At 36.9% G+C, this 15,097-nt stretch overlaps 1 protein-coding gene across 1 annotated transcript in view; it reads right to left on the reverse strand.

The window, feature by feature from the left end:
* Window positions 1-15,097, reverse strand: part of PPFIA2 (PTPRF interacting protein alpha 2) — a 244,068-nt gene that overhangs the window by 73,115 nt on the left and 155,856 nt on the right. The window lies entirely within an intron of this gene.

Genomic DNA, 15,097 nt, shown 5'->3' on the forward strand with positions numbered 1-15,097 from the left:
AAAACTTATTTATACTTAGTTTGTTGTTTGGAAGGTGTTCAGTTAGTCTACTTGAATCAAAATCACATTAATATGCAGCAATCACATATGTAAACAAAATAGTACTCAAACAGGATAAAATATTCTAACCATCATACTTTATTCTATTACATAAATTTGAGATAACTTTTTATCTATAATAATTATAATCTGTTTTACAGTTTTAAACTCATACAGCAATTTTAGCAGTTGTCACAGATGAACAAATTTTACCATGTACTGAATTTGCCCTACAACTCTCTAAATAGTGGTCCAGGAATTCTTGCAGGGTTATAATAAGTCAAATACCAAATCTGAAAAGCAATAAATGGCATGTGATCATGTACCTAATGTGACATAAACCATGGTCATTTTGAAATGGCAAGCTGCGATATCTAGGAGCATGTTCACTGGCAGAGCAATGTTTTCTTTTCATTAATAAAACTTTTTTCCCTTAAGATATTAGTAATCAAAACACATACAAATTAAATGTGAAAGATATAACTTTTTCTACTAATTTACTTAATATCTGAGATTTCTGGAAAGACAAATAAAATTTTATTTAGAATTAATCTCTCACCAGTAGACAAATGCTATGATTGCCAATTATGCATATATATATATTTTGATTTATGCACGTAAACTTCCCTCATAATTCTTTGAGGAACTCTTTGTGCAAGCTGCTTTAATTCTACTCATTGTTCACTTTTGCTTTACATTATTCCTGTATGCATATATAGAGCTGGTTGGTATTTATCAAAAATGTCAACATTTAATTTTTCTTAGTGCGATTGGGATAAAAAAAGTTTTCTTTAAAAATAACAATGAAAAAACGCCCCTCAGCTTAAAATTTGGTATTTTTAGAATTTTGAAGAATACTTTACAAGTTTACCTAGGGATTTTAGTGACATTTTGACACTTTTATGCCTTGCTGTTATTTTATGATATATCCCTTGTATGGGTACAGCACATGGAGTAACCACTCCAAAAGACCATAGGTAGAAAGTTATTAGGCATTAATTCAAGTAGTAACTGACATAACATTCCTCAGGTTCTCAGGAGGGTGTTTACCAACAGTTTTATGGTCATACTTTCCCCTCTCTCCCAAACAAAAAAAAGCTTGAACAAGAATGTGAAAATATGCTATGCTGGTAGAAACAAAAGGCATCCTGTAGATGATCCTGATTCAATTGCATTTTCTGAATTAGTGAAAGGAGCAGGAATCTCCCGTGCCCCACAGGAATTCCCTATGGAATAAGCTGTGGGTACAGAACTGCAGCATCTTCTCTATTATTGGTTTTGTGAAAAATGTCCATGTCCCTCATATATATATATATATATATATATTTTTTTTTTTAATCTGGCTGAATTTTTTGTGCTGAAATATTTCCTAGTATTCAAAGAGTGCCCTGTTAATGATGCTGTGTATTACTCGCAATCCATTTGTAAATAAACAATTAGGTGAATGCTTATAATAACGAAATCTAAGTTTTGAATAGATCTCTGTTAATTACCCAAAGCACTAAGAGAAATCTTCTCAAAGGAGCATGCACAAAAAAAGTTTCAAAGTAGACATTCTTAACTGTCATATCCCTACACTACTCAAAATCCCCAATATATGCAAGAAATAGTGTCAACTTAGTACAGAGGCCAGGGGCAAAGAAAGTACTGCAAGTAAGCTGAAACAATTGGTAAGTCTTTAAAGAAGGGCACGAACATTAAAGAAAACTTTCTAACTGGTTGAAACATTCTAGAAGAGAAAATGACAAATGTACATTGTCCCCAGATCTGGCTTACAAGTTAGTTATCCAGATAAAGTCTTCAACAAATTTCATGTTGCTGTCTATCAAATGTGGTCATGAAAAACCTACATATGGACATGGACACATTCCTTAATTTCAATAATTTCACATAAAAGTACCTACTAGCAATGGCTATTTTTCCTTGAAAAAAGAAACGTGGCAAATAGCTCATATGCTCCAATGCTTTGCTTTGTTTTACTAACTAGTTTATCCAATAAAAGAGAGTCCATCTGCTCCTATCAATCACATTTACTTATTTAGACCACAATGCTGCAGAAATGGTATCATCACATATATTCTTGACTTTCTCTTTTTTGCTTTCTACAGACACAACAGGTACAGATAGCTGCAATGTGCGCACACCTACTACACACGCCATAAGGGTCTCTGCCCTCTTCCCCTGCCCCCTTCCATGGGTTTCTCAGCCAGATGAGAAATCTGGTTGGCATCAGCCTGAAAGACCTAATACAACCTCCGATGTCTTTGCTTGGGCTAGTTCAGAGTAAACAAAGGTAAACGAGCAGCTACATCTGTACCCAGCAATGTAGCACTTCCTTTCCTCATCACTGGGGAGAATGAGGGAAAGAGCAATAGCAACCACCTGCTGTGGTGTTTTGGAGTTGTTTTTTTTTGTGGTGTATCATCACCACTGAGAAATCACAGTCCATACTAAAGGTTTCAGAGATACTCTTACTTCATAAAGAAAGCTTTTACACTCGTGCAAATATAGCAAAACGAGCTAGGAGGAGAAACAGAAAGGAGATGAAATAATCATCAAGTAAATCTGGTGACAGTGAGGGTATTAACTACAACAGAGACAGCATATCACAGAGGAAATCAAAGTTCAAAAATACCCTGTAGAACCAAGTGCCATAAAGGGTAATACGGATTAAACAAGAAATGTCTGGGGAAAAAAATCTTTGAATTGCTTATCATCTGTGGAAATGGAGGAGGGAAATAAATGTTAATGTTCCCTACTGCCGAACAGTATGAAAAGGAAACCAACATCCCTGGTATCAGATTTTCTTTCTTTCAAGATGCCAAAAGCACAGCATTAAGGCAATCCATTGCTTGTATAGGCATGTCAGCAGGGAGAAGGACAGCAAATTGGAGTGTTACACATAACAATAAATCCCCCCCCGAGATCGTTGCTTCTCTCTCCTATTCCCTCTGCCATGAAATAATAAAAGGAAAACCAGACGCAAACTGGTTTACTATTAAAAAACAAGACCAATGCTAAAAGGAGCATCAGGAGAAAGTGCATAACAACACTAACCCAGAATATTGTAGCCTCTGTTAATCCATTTCATAGTGTCGTTTCAATTCAAAGCCTTAGCAATAATACTGAAGGCAAAATGAGTGGAGGAAGGGAAGTACACTTAAGTTCAAGAAAATAGATTAAAGACACCAGGCTACAGCAGTTAGCAAAGAAATTGTAAAATTGTCCCAGGCTATTGATTGCAAAGTACTTCTCCATTTTATTTTGTAGAAAGAACCTTATAGTCAACTATGTATGTGTGTTACCCCTGAACAATCAGCAGTGGAGACAGGATTCATTTACTTGATAGAACTCCTCATCAGTGTCTCTCAGTTTGTGGTAGTACAAGCACAGGTGATTCACATGATGCCCATGTGCATAACTATTTCCATGCCTGAGGACTGTCTAACCACAAAGTACCTTTCCATAATTGAAAGTAAGCTTAAAATTCAGAAGTCTGGTCTTCTAGAATTCCTAAAAGAAATTAGTATTTTTATGGTGTAAGCACTGGGTTTGGTTTGTTTTGGTTGTTTGTTTTTTTTTTTTTAAACCCTAAAACTGTGTGCCTTGTGTCTACTCTTTACTAAGCCACTCTCTAAATTCTTTTTTAAAGGAGTACTTGCAAGTTCATTGCACCATAAATCCTTAGTGTCAAAGTCCTCACACGTTCTCCAGTCTGTATAATGTCATTGTGGTTTTTGAGATTCTATGCTGAACAAATTTCTCTCAGGCTCTCCTCCTAATGTTCAAGGCAACTGCCTCTGTTAGGCTGGCTACCTTTGGCAAACAGCATAACCCAGAAGACTTCTGACACTATGTTACACTCGAGTTATGTCAGAATTGAGTTATCTTTAAAAACATGAGAACTTTTGTTAAAAACACCCTTTTGATTATACATATTTTTCTTGACATACAATGTGAAATCTAACATTAAAATGACTTTTCAAAGGTCTGCATACAGTAAGTTCTATTTGCTAACTATGTGAAGGTTCATTTGTCCATATAAATATTGTAAATGTATGTAAGCAAGGAAGACAAGTTTATGCAAGTTCTCGTTGAACCTTATAACATGCCAAATCAGGGCATTTTTTTTTTTTCTTTTTTTTTCTTTTTTTTTTCCAGTATGAAGTTGGACAGGAAAGCAATGATCTAAAGCACACATCAAAAATAAAGCAATGGATACAAGCTAAGGTTCAGTAAGGAATTGTCTTCACGAAAATTACAATATTTAGAAAGGGCTATAAAAATAGACAGAATTGTTTCTAAATAACAGAATGTCATCACTGCAGAAGCTCTTGGAGGCTGGAATATACCATTATCTGCCTCCAGATATGATGTGTCCTCATATCTGCCATAAGCCTGTGACCCTAACACTCATGGTGACTGGACTCCAAGATATCCCTCTTTCACTCCCTGTTATTCTAGGATGGCATCTCAACCTAAAGAAACATCACTGACTCACTTCATTTTGACACACTTCTCCATTCATCTTCTACTAAGGCAGGTGCCAGCTGTTGCTTTATAAAATATGGATGTATTTGGCCAGTTGCTCTGACTTTTGGTCAGTCAACTGCTGATATGGCAGCTGAGATATGAAAGCTTTCTTTTACTTCATATGCAATATACAGAATTTCAATAGTATAAATCGAAATATTTAGGAAATAAACTTTAGAAATATTTTGGAAATACAACATGATCAGTAGTAGTACCAATTTTAAAACCTAAGTTATGTTTAGACTCTCTTTGAACCAAGATAATTCCTACGAATAATACACATATAGAAAACTCAACGTGAGGAAGAGTAGGAAAGAAATTCCATATAGAGTTTAAAAGCTGTAAAACCAGATTTTTTTAAAAAGTTTTTAATACAGTTCGGCAGACAAATTGGAAATTTTTGTCCTGAATCCCAAAAAAGATTGTTTTTAGCTCTGTAGTGCTGGAGATGTTCTTTTCAATTTAGAAAGCTGGCCATGAAGGCAAGATCACCAGGGGAGAGACAGAAATACCGTGTATTTCTCAGGTCAAAGAAACTTTTCTGAATTCCGTAGTATAGAAATACTAAAAAGAAAGTAAAATAACCACCAAAGGAAGCTAAATTATACACATCACTTGACTTTATGAAAGTAAGAGTAATATTCAATGCTGCAAAGAGTAATTTTCACTGATGCTGTTTGAGATGCAAGAATAAATGAATAACAAGTTACCAGAAGATGCTTTTTACTAGAGTGTACAGTTCTTCCACCCCTATTCCATTCAAATGCCTCATGCAAAAGGTTTAAAAGAAAGCAAATGATATTAACACAGATACGTAGCTATGCGATAGCCCAATCACAAGTGACAACTGAACAAGCAAAAGCAACATGATCATCATCCATATAATCAGCACACAAAACAGAACGTGAAAAGCTATGCCAAAAATAATAGCATTACACCTACGCTGCCACGGTCATTTCTAAGTGGTTGGCTGCCTCTTTATGTTTGAAGGCTATGCTGCTTCTTTAGGTTGTTCCACATCTTGTGGTCTATGGCAGGCAGTAATCTCATAATCATTAGAGGTCTCCTCTTCAGTTACTCTGAATTTTCTCCAACCTCTAATCAGCTGTCAAAGCCAACGTTCTCTCAACTGAAATATTTCTTCTCCCCCCTCCCCCATCAATACTGATTAACACTTTTCTCTCCAAACATCCTCACTGTCTTGCTCTTTCTCCCAAGCCATCAAAAAACACCAGCTTTTATTACTACTTTAAAGATCTGGAATATCTCTGATTCCTGATCAGCTTTCAGCTCTTCTTCTTTCTGATGCATGTAATCATCTGTCACACTTTAATCATTTTGAAAAATGGGGTAGGGGAAAAAAAAGAAAAAGGTTTTACTTGATGGGTGGGCATTTTTCTTCTCGTTGCTGCACTCTTCCAGAATGCCTGCCTATTTCTCTTTTATGCTGTGAGAAGAATTCCTGAGATCTTACGTAGGAGAGAGAAATCAGTTTCTGCTTCTTTATAATAAGGGCTAGTTAGTTGCTCAGACCAAATTACACATGCACAAACCCCTCCCACTTGCCTTTACTAACTCCCTTTTCTTAGCAGTCTCACCAGCCTACCATTAGAAATGACAGGCCTGGAGACTCCTTGTACTAAATCATCCAGCAAAGGTCAGTCAGCTGACACTATCAGCTAGCACAGTGCTTGAAGTGTAAAATTTCTGTGTAAAGGCAATGAGACTTTTAAAGCAGTGTTTTAACAGGATTGATATGTAGAAGTATATAGGGGTTTCCACTAGGTGAAAAGGAAAAGAAGTTTTTATGACTGAAAGACAAATTAATTTATATGAAACAGATTTCTTGAAAAAAATAAAGATCTGACTGAGAATTGATTTATCATGTAAATAATGCATAAGTAATGCAGCTTTTCAGTATCATAAAATCCCTGTGCTGTAGTGTTCAGCATGGCATATTTATAGTTATGCAGACATACTCAACTACTCATGCAGACATACTCAACTACTGAGCAGAACAGTACTTACAAAATACTTGCCTAGACCCTTTCAGAGAGAATATTGCATACTCTCCCAGACTTACTCCTTAGATTCATGAAGAACTGTAGTCCCAGCTGCAGCTTTTTTCCATTTTTCCTTTCACTCTGAAAGCTCCTCACCTCCTCAGGTGTGTCAAGTAATCAAACTTAATTAAGTCTCCCCCAGCACACGCTTCTTTAATTATCTTTATCAATATTAATCCAGAAAGGAATGATTAGAAAGCCAGAGAGATACCTGCACTGCTTAGAAACCAACCCATCATCTGATTATCAAACGTATTTTGTGTCTGAAGGGTATTATTTGTCTAATTCAGAATGTGAGTGCTTTGGGGCAAGGATCATATCTCCCACTATTTTTTATATATCGTGTATTCTGACCGCACTCAGTAAACAGCAAACCAAAAAGTCCTTGCAGCAAACTCTCTCTAAGTTACAAACACCCTTTTGCTTTTTGGTGTTCAAGCCTTAACTAAGTTCTCTTTTAAACTGGTACTTCTGATGGAGGCTCCACATGTCCTGCCTTCATTCCTTTCTCTGCTATTCCACTATGCTGCCAGTTAAAAGGAAAGACTTTTTATCTGGTCATTCAAAACAAAGGAGCACATGTGATATAAATTAATAAGTAAAATCTGAAACTGAAAGTTTTCTTCTGCAGTTTTGTACTAACCATGCAAAGTGATAAGAAAATCCAAAAATAGTTAAGTCCAAAACCGGAACAGATTCTGATGAATCACTGCTCTGAAAGAGACCTGTTACTTTTATTATGTTATTTATTTTAATTTTATTCGATCTGCACTCTGAACATTTTAGCCCACTGCGCTTGCTTGAGCAAAACACCTTTTAGTTCCTACAGGATAAAATGTCCATAATTCCTATCAATGTTTTAACAGATCTTAGTATTTATAAACTACTGGCATTTTATTTAATTATTGGCATATGTTAGTGTTCTGAGTAAGAAGAAAAAATGTTATTCTTAAATAAGCTGAATGTGAACCGCCTGAGGTATATTATAAGGCAAAACAGCCCCAGCTGTTTAATACATTTAAAAAGTAATTATACAGCTCTGAGTTCCTTGTAAAACATAGCATTATTTATTTAGGAGAAAAAGGTCTTTGTTGCACCAGAGCTATCAGACTGTTACCTATCTGGGTATATGTATCTGTTTCCATGTGCCTAAAATATTCTGTGGGGAAGAACTTGACTGGAACTTGCTGTGGAATATTCTCCAATATGGGCCAGAAATAAATAGGCAATGAATTTTGAACCATCAAGGAAAGAGATCATTACAAGTGAAGGAGATATTTCAATGGTGGACATTTAAGGTATACAAATATCAAAAGATTAAATGTTTTCCAAAGCAACTTCAATTCTTCCAAATTTGCATATGAGCATTTCTGAAAACATTCCATTTTATTGAATAATTCAATTTCCATGGCTCTTATGGAAAGCTGAAAAAAATATCAGCATGAAATAATGACTTAATTTGAAAACAAATTACTTATTCTCAGTATCCTATTTTGGGGGGGTCCAGCAAGCACCACTTTAAAGGGACACAGTTTACAGCAAGAACTGAGAGCACACTGTGACTCCTATCAGCATCTGAGACTCATTCCTATTTCTTGCTCGAGTTACACATGGCAGACAGTGCATGAGATTCAGCCACAGGTTCAGGCATCCCAATTTGTCTTTAAATGTACCAACTACTATTTTAGTAAGGAAAAGTCTTATATTTGGGGTATCTTGACAAATTATCCTTCAAACATTATGCAAAAATACTTCCTTCCTCCAGTCTGACTATGACCATTGATTGGATATAGATGAAAATGATGGCAAATAAAAGTAGAGACATTGGATTCCTCAAGTAACTCATTACTTCATACACTTACAAGGACTTTTACATTGCTTTTTGATAAAACCAGAAAGAATCATACTGACTTAAAATTACACAGGAAAGAGAACAATGGGTTATGAGTCAGATGGGTGAATAATCTGATGTTAGTCTCTGGTATGTACAATTTTTTTTTTCAAAACCAAAATATTAGCCTTTGTATAGTCATTTGTCTGAAAAACAAACTAATGGGTGATAAACTGAAGTTCCATAAAAATACATGTGGTTTTTATACTTTTAATGTAGAATCTCTCTCTCTCTCTTGGTATGTATATTTTATTCATAATATGAATAATACGACTATTCCAAGTGACTTCAGACAGGACTGGAAAAAATGTTTCTGATATAGTTCTACACGTAACAAAATAGAACTCTGAAAAAAAATCTTGCCTAGGAATATTCCAAAATATTTATTTTGATGGATTTTTCTCTAAAACATTGCACAGTTTGGAAGTGAGAAGGAGAAGTGCTACATTAACTGGATCATTGGTATGCCATAATCTCTTTATTTTTTTTTCCTTTGAAACTTTTTTTACAGATTTAAATAATTAATATGATTTTACTATTTCAGATTAAAAAAAATCCCCTTAGCCTTCGTACAGGAGAATTGGCCATGTCGTTGTCAATGAGAAGGACATATGCCTTGCTTTAGCATCTCATAAAACTGCTTCTGTAGTCAGAGTTCTGAAGCAATTACTGAATATATTACCACTTTCATTGGGAATTAATATATTACTGTTGGAAGCCTTGGTGCTTCAACCAGAGGACAGTGCTTGTGATTATCGAATTTAAAACAGTGCTCTGGCTGCCCTGTAATACAGAATCATACAGCTAGCCACCTAGCCCACCACCCTCTCGGCACTGCATCCTGTCTCAAATGTAAGCTATTTCTCCTAAAAATCCTTAGAAGTTTCCAGTTCTTGAGACTCCTTGACTGATTCCCTTTTTATCTGAAGCTACATTTTATATATTTGAAGATAATAATTCTGTGTCCATTAGTCTTTTCTTCTCTAGGCTTTCACCCTTCCTTTTGAAAATTCTTCTCACACGTTATGTTCTCTAGATTTCTGATTATTTTTATTGCTATCTTCCGAATTCTTCTCAAGATCTTCCACATCTCTCCAAGTGTGGGACCCAAAGCTGAGTACAAGACTTCAGCTGAAGCCTTACCAGTGCTGAGGAAGGTCCAGGAATATTTCACACATCCTGCAGGCTCTAGTTCTATGTAGCTATCCCATCACGGCATTTGCCTTTATACTGTTGATTCATGATATTTTTATCATCCCCACTAATCCCCAGATCCATCTTTGCAGAATTATTACAAGCCTGTTTCCCATATTATATAGGGGCTATGTTTGTTCATTCCAGCCTTCCCATACTTTGTATGAAGTCTAAAAAATAACTATGAGGTTTTATCAGAGAGCTCTTTCCATATCAAGAGATGAAGTTTATTCCTACTGGGATTAGGATCCGACCTCCGTCACTGGCAATCACCTCAAACTAAGTTATTGTCAGTGTAGGTCCTACCTTCTGAATAATTCTGCTTGTTGCTTATAAGACACTTAATCCATTTCATCTCCCCACTTTGTGATTTATAGTAGAGTCTTATCTGAACAGAGTGGAAGTTTTTCCTACTTAGTATTCTACCAGACAATAACAACCTTTTTCTACTTTGCCCCATCAACCACCTACATTTATGAGATTTTATGAAAAATCATATACTTCCAACCTAAGGGTTGTGGTCAAATGCATCTGTGAGCTTCCTTTATTTAATCTTTCCCACTAATGTAGAAATCTACTGGTCAAAGACACTCATGCTTTTACACGATATTGTCTATTTTTGTCCACGAGCTCCTGAGCTGAGAAAACCAAAGATCACTTGGCAACACCACGTGCGCAGCCACACTTTCATCTCTGCCACGTATCTTTCTTTTTGAGCTAAGAAAGGACTGATTAGAACACCAACCCTTCTTGTACCAAAACTTCATCATTATTTTGGGCTTGCTTAGAATAAATAACCTCCTGCAGTGTTGCTGGTGCAACAATTTGAGGCAGCAAAGTAACTTTGGTAATCCTTTACTAACACCTTGCACTCAAGTTTCCCCAGAGGTACATCAGGTGTAGTCAATAGACCCTGCTTGCACTGTCAGAGGGGCTCATCTGTTGTCACTCACTGCTGGCTGTTTCAGATGGGAAACAATCAATATTGAGAAGAGGTGCACATAAGCTACCCCCCTGCCAAACAGCAAGCTCCTTCTTCACTGTTTGTGCCAGTGCAGAACTTCACACCTGCCCAGCTTCTCTCCTTTAATTTCACTGCATGCATCCTCCATTGATATCACCTTGATCTCTAATGCTGTTCAGTCCCACCTTTGCAGCTTTCATATCTGCTTCCTAATAGATTTCCCAATGGGCACCTTATTCACTGGGAATTCTGTCTTTCCTGGCCTTCACTTGTGGGGAAATCAGACTATTGTCCTTACAGATCAAATGAAGGATTGGGTTGGCAGCAAATGGTGTCCAGTGGTCAGAGATCTAGGTAGGAGAATATCTGATAATAGAAATGGTTGCATCTTAATTCCCATAGCAGGTGATCTTTGTCAGGTTTTTTTTAAAACAATTTTTCAAAGTCCTTTAAAGCTCTTCTGTTTGTGCAAGTTGGCTTCTCTGCAGGTTTTGTATTTGCTAGCTTTTAAATTTCTCTTGCCTAAAGGATATAGCTTAGAAGCTTTATTGTCATAGAGCAGAAATTTTAATGTACCTAGTCGAGGTCCTCACTACAAAACCTGTGTGACCTTACCTGTTCAATGACCAGGCATCCACCTGCAAGTGAAAGCAACTCACAGCGCAATCTGCCGTCTGTTCCAGGCACAAAGAGCTAGACCCAAGAAGCTCCTTGTTGTTTTTTTGTTTTGATTTGTTTTAAATCAGGATAATTCCACGTTGGAATCACTAATGCTTTCCTACAGCAGATGTCTTACAAAGTTTGGAATTTTGTGAAACCATAATTAAAGGCTATTCACTCTTTCTCTTCTTAGAATTTTTCCTTTTTTTCCCCGAAGTAATAAATATTCATAGTTAATACTTCTCATTACCTCTATTTTACCATTATTTGCTTTTGAGATGTTTCATTTATACTTGATAATGAGTCTCCATTTACGATTATACCTTGTCACCATTAATAAGATTTCTATTTCTTAAAGATTAACTTGCTCGATTTCCCTTACTGCTCATCAAAAAAAAAAAAATACTATGTACTGAGCCATTGCTTTATAGAAATCAATTCATGATATAGTAGAACAACTTCCTTTTGAACCAAATTTTTTGTCTCATAAAAATATATACACATAAACTCTCATTTTAGCATTCTTTGATTTTCAGGTTCTGGAGTGTTTTTTTTTTAGCTCTTAATTTTCACTATTAGCTTTTTCATAATTTTGCTATCAGTGTAGATAAACAGACTAATGCAACTTTGGTTATATTGTTTTAATAATTGGCATCACATTAACTTTTCAATTCTCTGTCAATGTCTAATTTTTCCAAGATTTTTCAAAAAAGAAAATGAATGGCCCAGAAAAGTTCTTGGACTGTTCTTTCAATCCTTTTGAGAGGAAGTAGCTTAAAAGTATTTAATAGCTTCTTTGAGCATCTATTCTAAGTATTGCAGTAATGCAAAATATTTCTGTGTTGCTGTGCAATGCATCAGATTATCTTTTTTTTTTTTCCCCCAAGAGTATAGTAATCATTCAGTATTGATACTACAAATGAGCTGAAATCTGCTGACATCTTTTTCCTAAATACACAAGAAGTTATTCCAGCTTCAGAACGGATGTTAAACTTTGACACACGTCAGTCTCAGAAAACAGTCCAGTCTTAAGGTTTTCCATGTTAGCCATGCTGGCTAACTCTTACTGTAGGTAAATTTTACCTGAGGGATCCTCTAATTGACTACATTGATTTGGGACTACCTGTTCTGGGAACCTAGGCAAGCTCTACTTCGATGTCTGTGTAGACTTTACCACGTATGTACCTCCTAGGAAGTCCAAGAAGATAGACATGATTAATATAGTGATTTCCTAAAGGTACTGCTTAAGTTTTACCTATATAATTGTTATGACTATCAGCCACAAAGTGGAAACTTAAAATGTAGGATCTACTCAGACTGGCTGAAATTGAACCTTCATCCCCTGTATTATAAGAAGCTGCAAACCGTTGCCTCATAGCTTATTGTTCTTCATCCCTGCTGCTCAAGTTGAAGGAACATTTTCTAAATGAATGCTTAGAGTCTGGGCTTAAGCTGAAGTACTTTACAAGGTGGGGATTTCACTTCACAAACTAAGGAGGAATTGGTGGTGGGCACTAAGATAATAATAGAAAGGTAGAGAGTAGCTAGTGCAGAGGATGTGAATTAGAGTGCACTGGTTGATGTGGTGTCAATATAGCCTCCTGTTAATTTCTTATCTAGTACACTTTCATTACTATAAGGAACAAAAATCAGTAAGCATAAGCCTTTAATTCAACTTAACAAGACCAACTTAAATTAGTTATGAAGCACAGAAGTTTTCTGGACATAATATTCTAGAAACATTTCATATAAAATGATAATAATGTGTTACTTTGGCTTTCATTCCTCTTTCATTAATGTTTAAATATGCAGATTTCTTAAAAGACAGATATTCTTATTTCCACTTAGTTCTGCTTGTAAGTAATGAGCCCAATGGCTCAAATCAGAAGACATAGCTTGCAAAGGAAGTGGAAAATTAGAGATTTTCAGCTAAGCAGTGTGGTTGCATTTAAAAGCACAAGTGAGTGGGATGCTCACTGTTTTAACAAAATTTCACACATATGTCAAAGAGTAAGATTTTGCAAGGAAGAGGAAAGTAGCTGAACAGTATTTGTTTACTGTATGTTTCTCAACAACATAGATTGCTCAAAGAAAAGTACACAGATAAAATAAACCGCAAAACATGTGAAATTAATGCTTGCAGTGCAAGTGCACCCTTGTAAATTGGATTGCCTATAAAATAAATAAGTAATGATGAGTGTTATTTTTTATAAGTATGATTTATGCCACTATTCATCACATGCCATTAGACAAAAATGCACAATTAGAGATCCAAGCAGCACCTCTGCTCATTTCAGCTGTCTGCCAAATATTATGTTATGCTTGCATTTTAATTTAATAACTGTGAAGCAAGAGAGGATGATATGCAACTTGTTTTTTATCAACCTGGAAAAACAAGACTTAGAAGAAAACCTTGTTTCTAAATCAGATATTCTTTACCTTTTTTTCTCTCTCAGCCTTAAGTGTCAAATACTTAGCCTAAATTCTACATACTTCTTATTTAAAGAGTGCCAAGTAAGTAAAACGCTCTTCACTTCTCTCTATATGAATGTGGACATGAATTTGAAGAGTATCTATAGGTAGCACAGAGGAAAATGACTTTTTCTAGTTTTTAGGACTCTGTCATCCCCTTATGGACTATTCAGGATAGAGGAGGAGTCTGTCTTGGTAGATGAGGGCTGGGTCAGGGACCAATTAAGCAACATGGACGTCCATAAATCCATGGGTCCTGATGGGATGCACCCGCGGGTGCTGAGGCAGCTGGCGGAAGTCATTGCTAGGCCACTCTCCATCATCTTTGCTAAGTCGTGGGCAACAGGAGAGGTGCCTGAGGACTGGAGGAAAGCAAATGTCACTCCAGTCTTCAAAAAGGGCAAGAAGGAGGACCCGGGTAACTATAGACCAGTCAGCCTCACCTCCATCCCTGGAAAGGTAATGGAACAACTTGTCCTTGGTGCTGTGTCTAGGCACATCAAGGATAGGAGGATCATTAGGGGCACTCAACATGGCTTCACCAAGGGGAAGTCATGCTTAACCAACCTGATAGCCTTTTATGAGGACATAACCTGGTGGATAGATGATGGTAAAGCTGTGGATGTGGTCTATCTCGATTTCAGTAAGGCGTTTGACACGGTCTCCCACAGCTTCCTCGCAGCTAAACTGAGGAAGTGTGGTCTGGATGATCGGATAGTGAGGTGGATTGTGAACTGGCTGAAGGAAAGAAGCCAGAGAGTAGTGGTCAATGGGACAGAGTCCAGTTGGAGGTCTGTGTCTAGCGGAGTCCCTCAAGGGTCGGTACTGGGACCAGTACTATTCAATATATTCATTAATGACTTGGATGAGGGAATAGAGTGCACTGTCAGCAAGTTCGCTGATGACACAAAACTGGGAGGAGTGGCTGACACACCAGAAGGCTGCGCAGCCATTCAGAGAGACCTGGACAGGCTGGAGAGTTGGGCGGGGAGAAACTTAATGAAATATAACAAGGGCAAGTGTAGAGTCCTGCATCTGGGCAAGAACAACCCCATGTATGAGTACAAGTTGGGGACAGAGCTGTTGGAGACCAGCATAGGGGAAAGGGACCTGGGGGTCCTAGTGGACAGCAGGATGACCATGAGCCAGCAGTGTGCCCTTGTGGCCAAGAAGGCCAATGGCATCCTGGGGTGTATTAGAAGGGGTGTGGTTAGCAGGTCAAGAGAGGTTCTCCTCCCCCTCTACTCTGCCCTGGTGAGGCCGCATCTGGAATATTGTGTC

The sequence above is a fragment of the Nyctibius grandis genome, chromosome 5 (genome assembly GCF_013368605.1).
Source record: "Nyctibius grandis isolate bNycGra1 chromosome 5, bNycGra1.pri, whole genome shotgun sequence".
In the NCBI taxonomy this organism is placed as follows: Eukaryota; Metazoa; Chordata; class Aves; order Nyctibiiformes; family Nyctibiidae; genus Nyctibius; species Nyctibius grandis.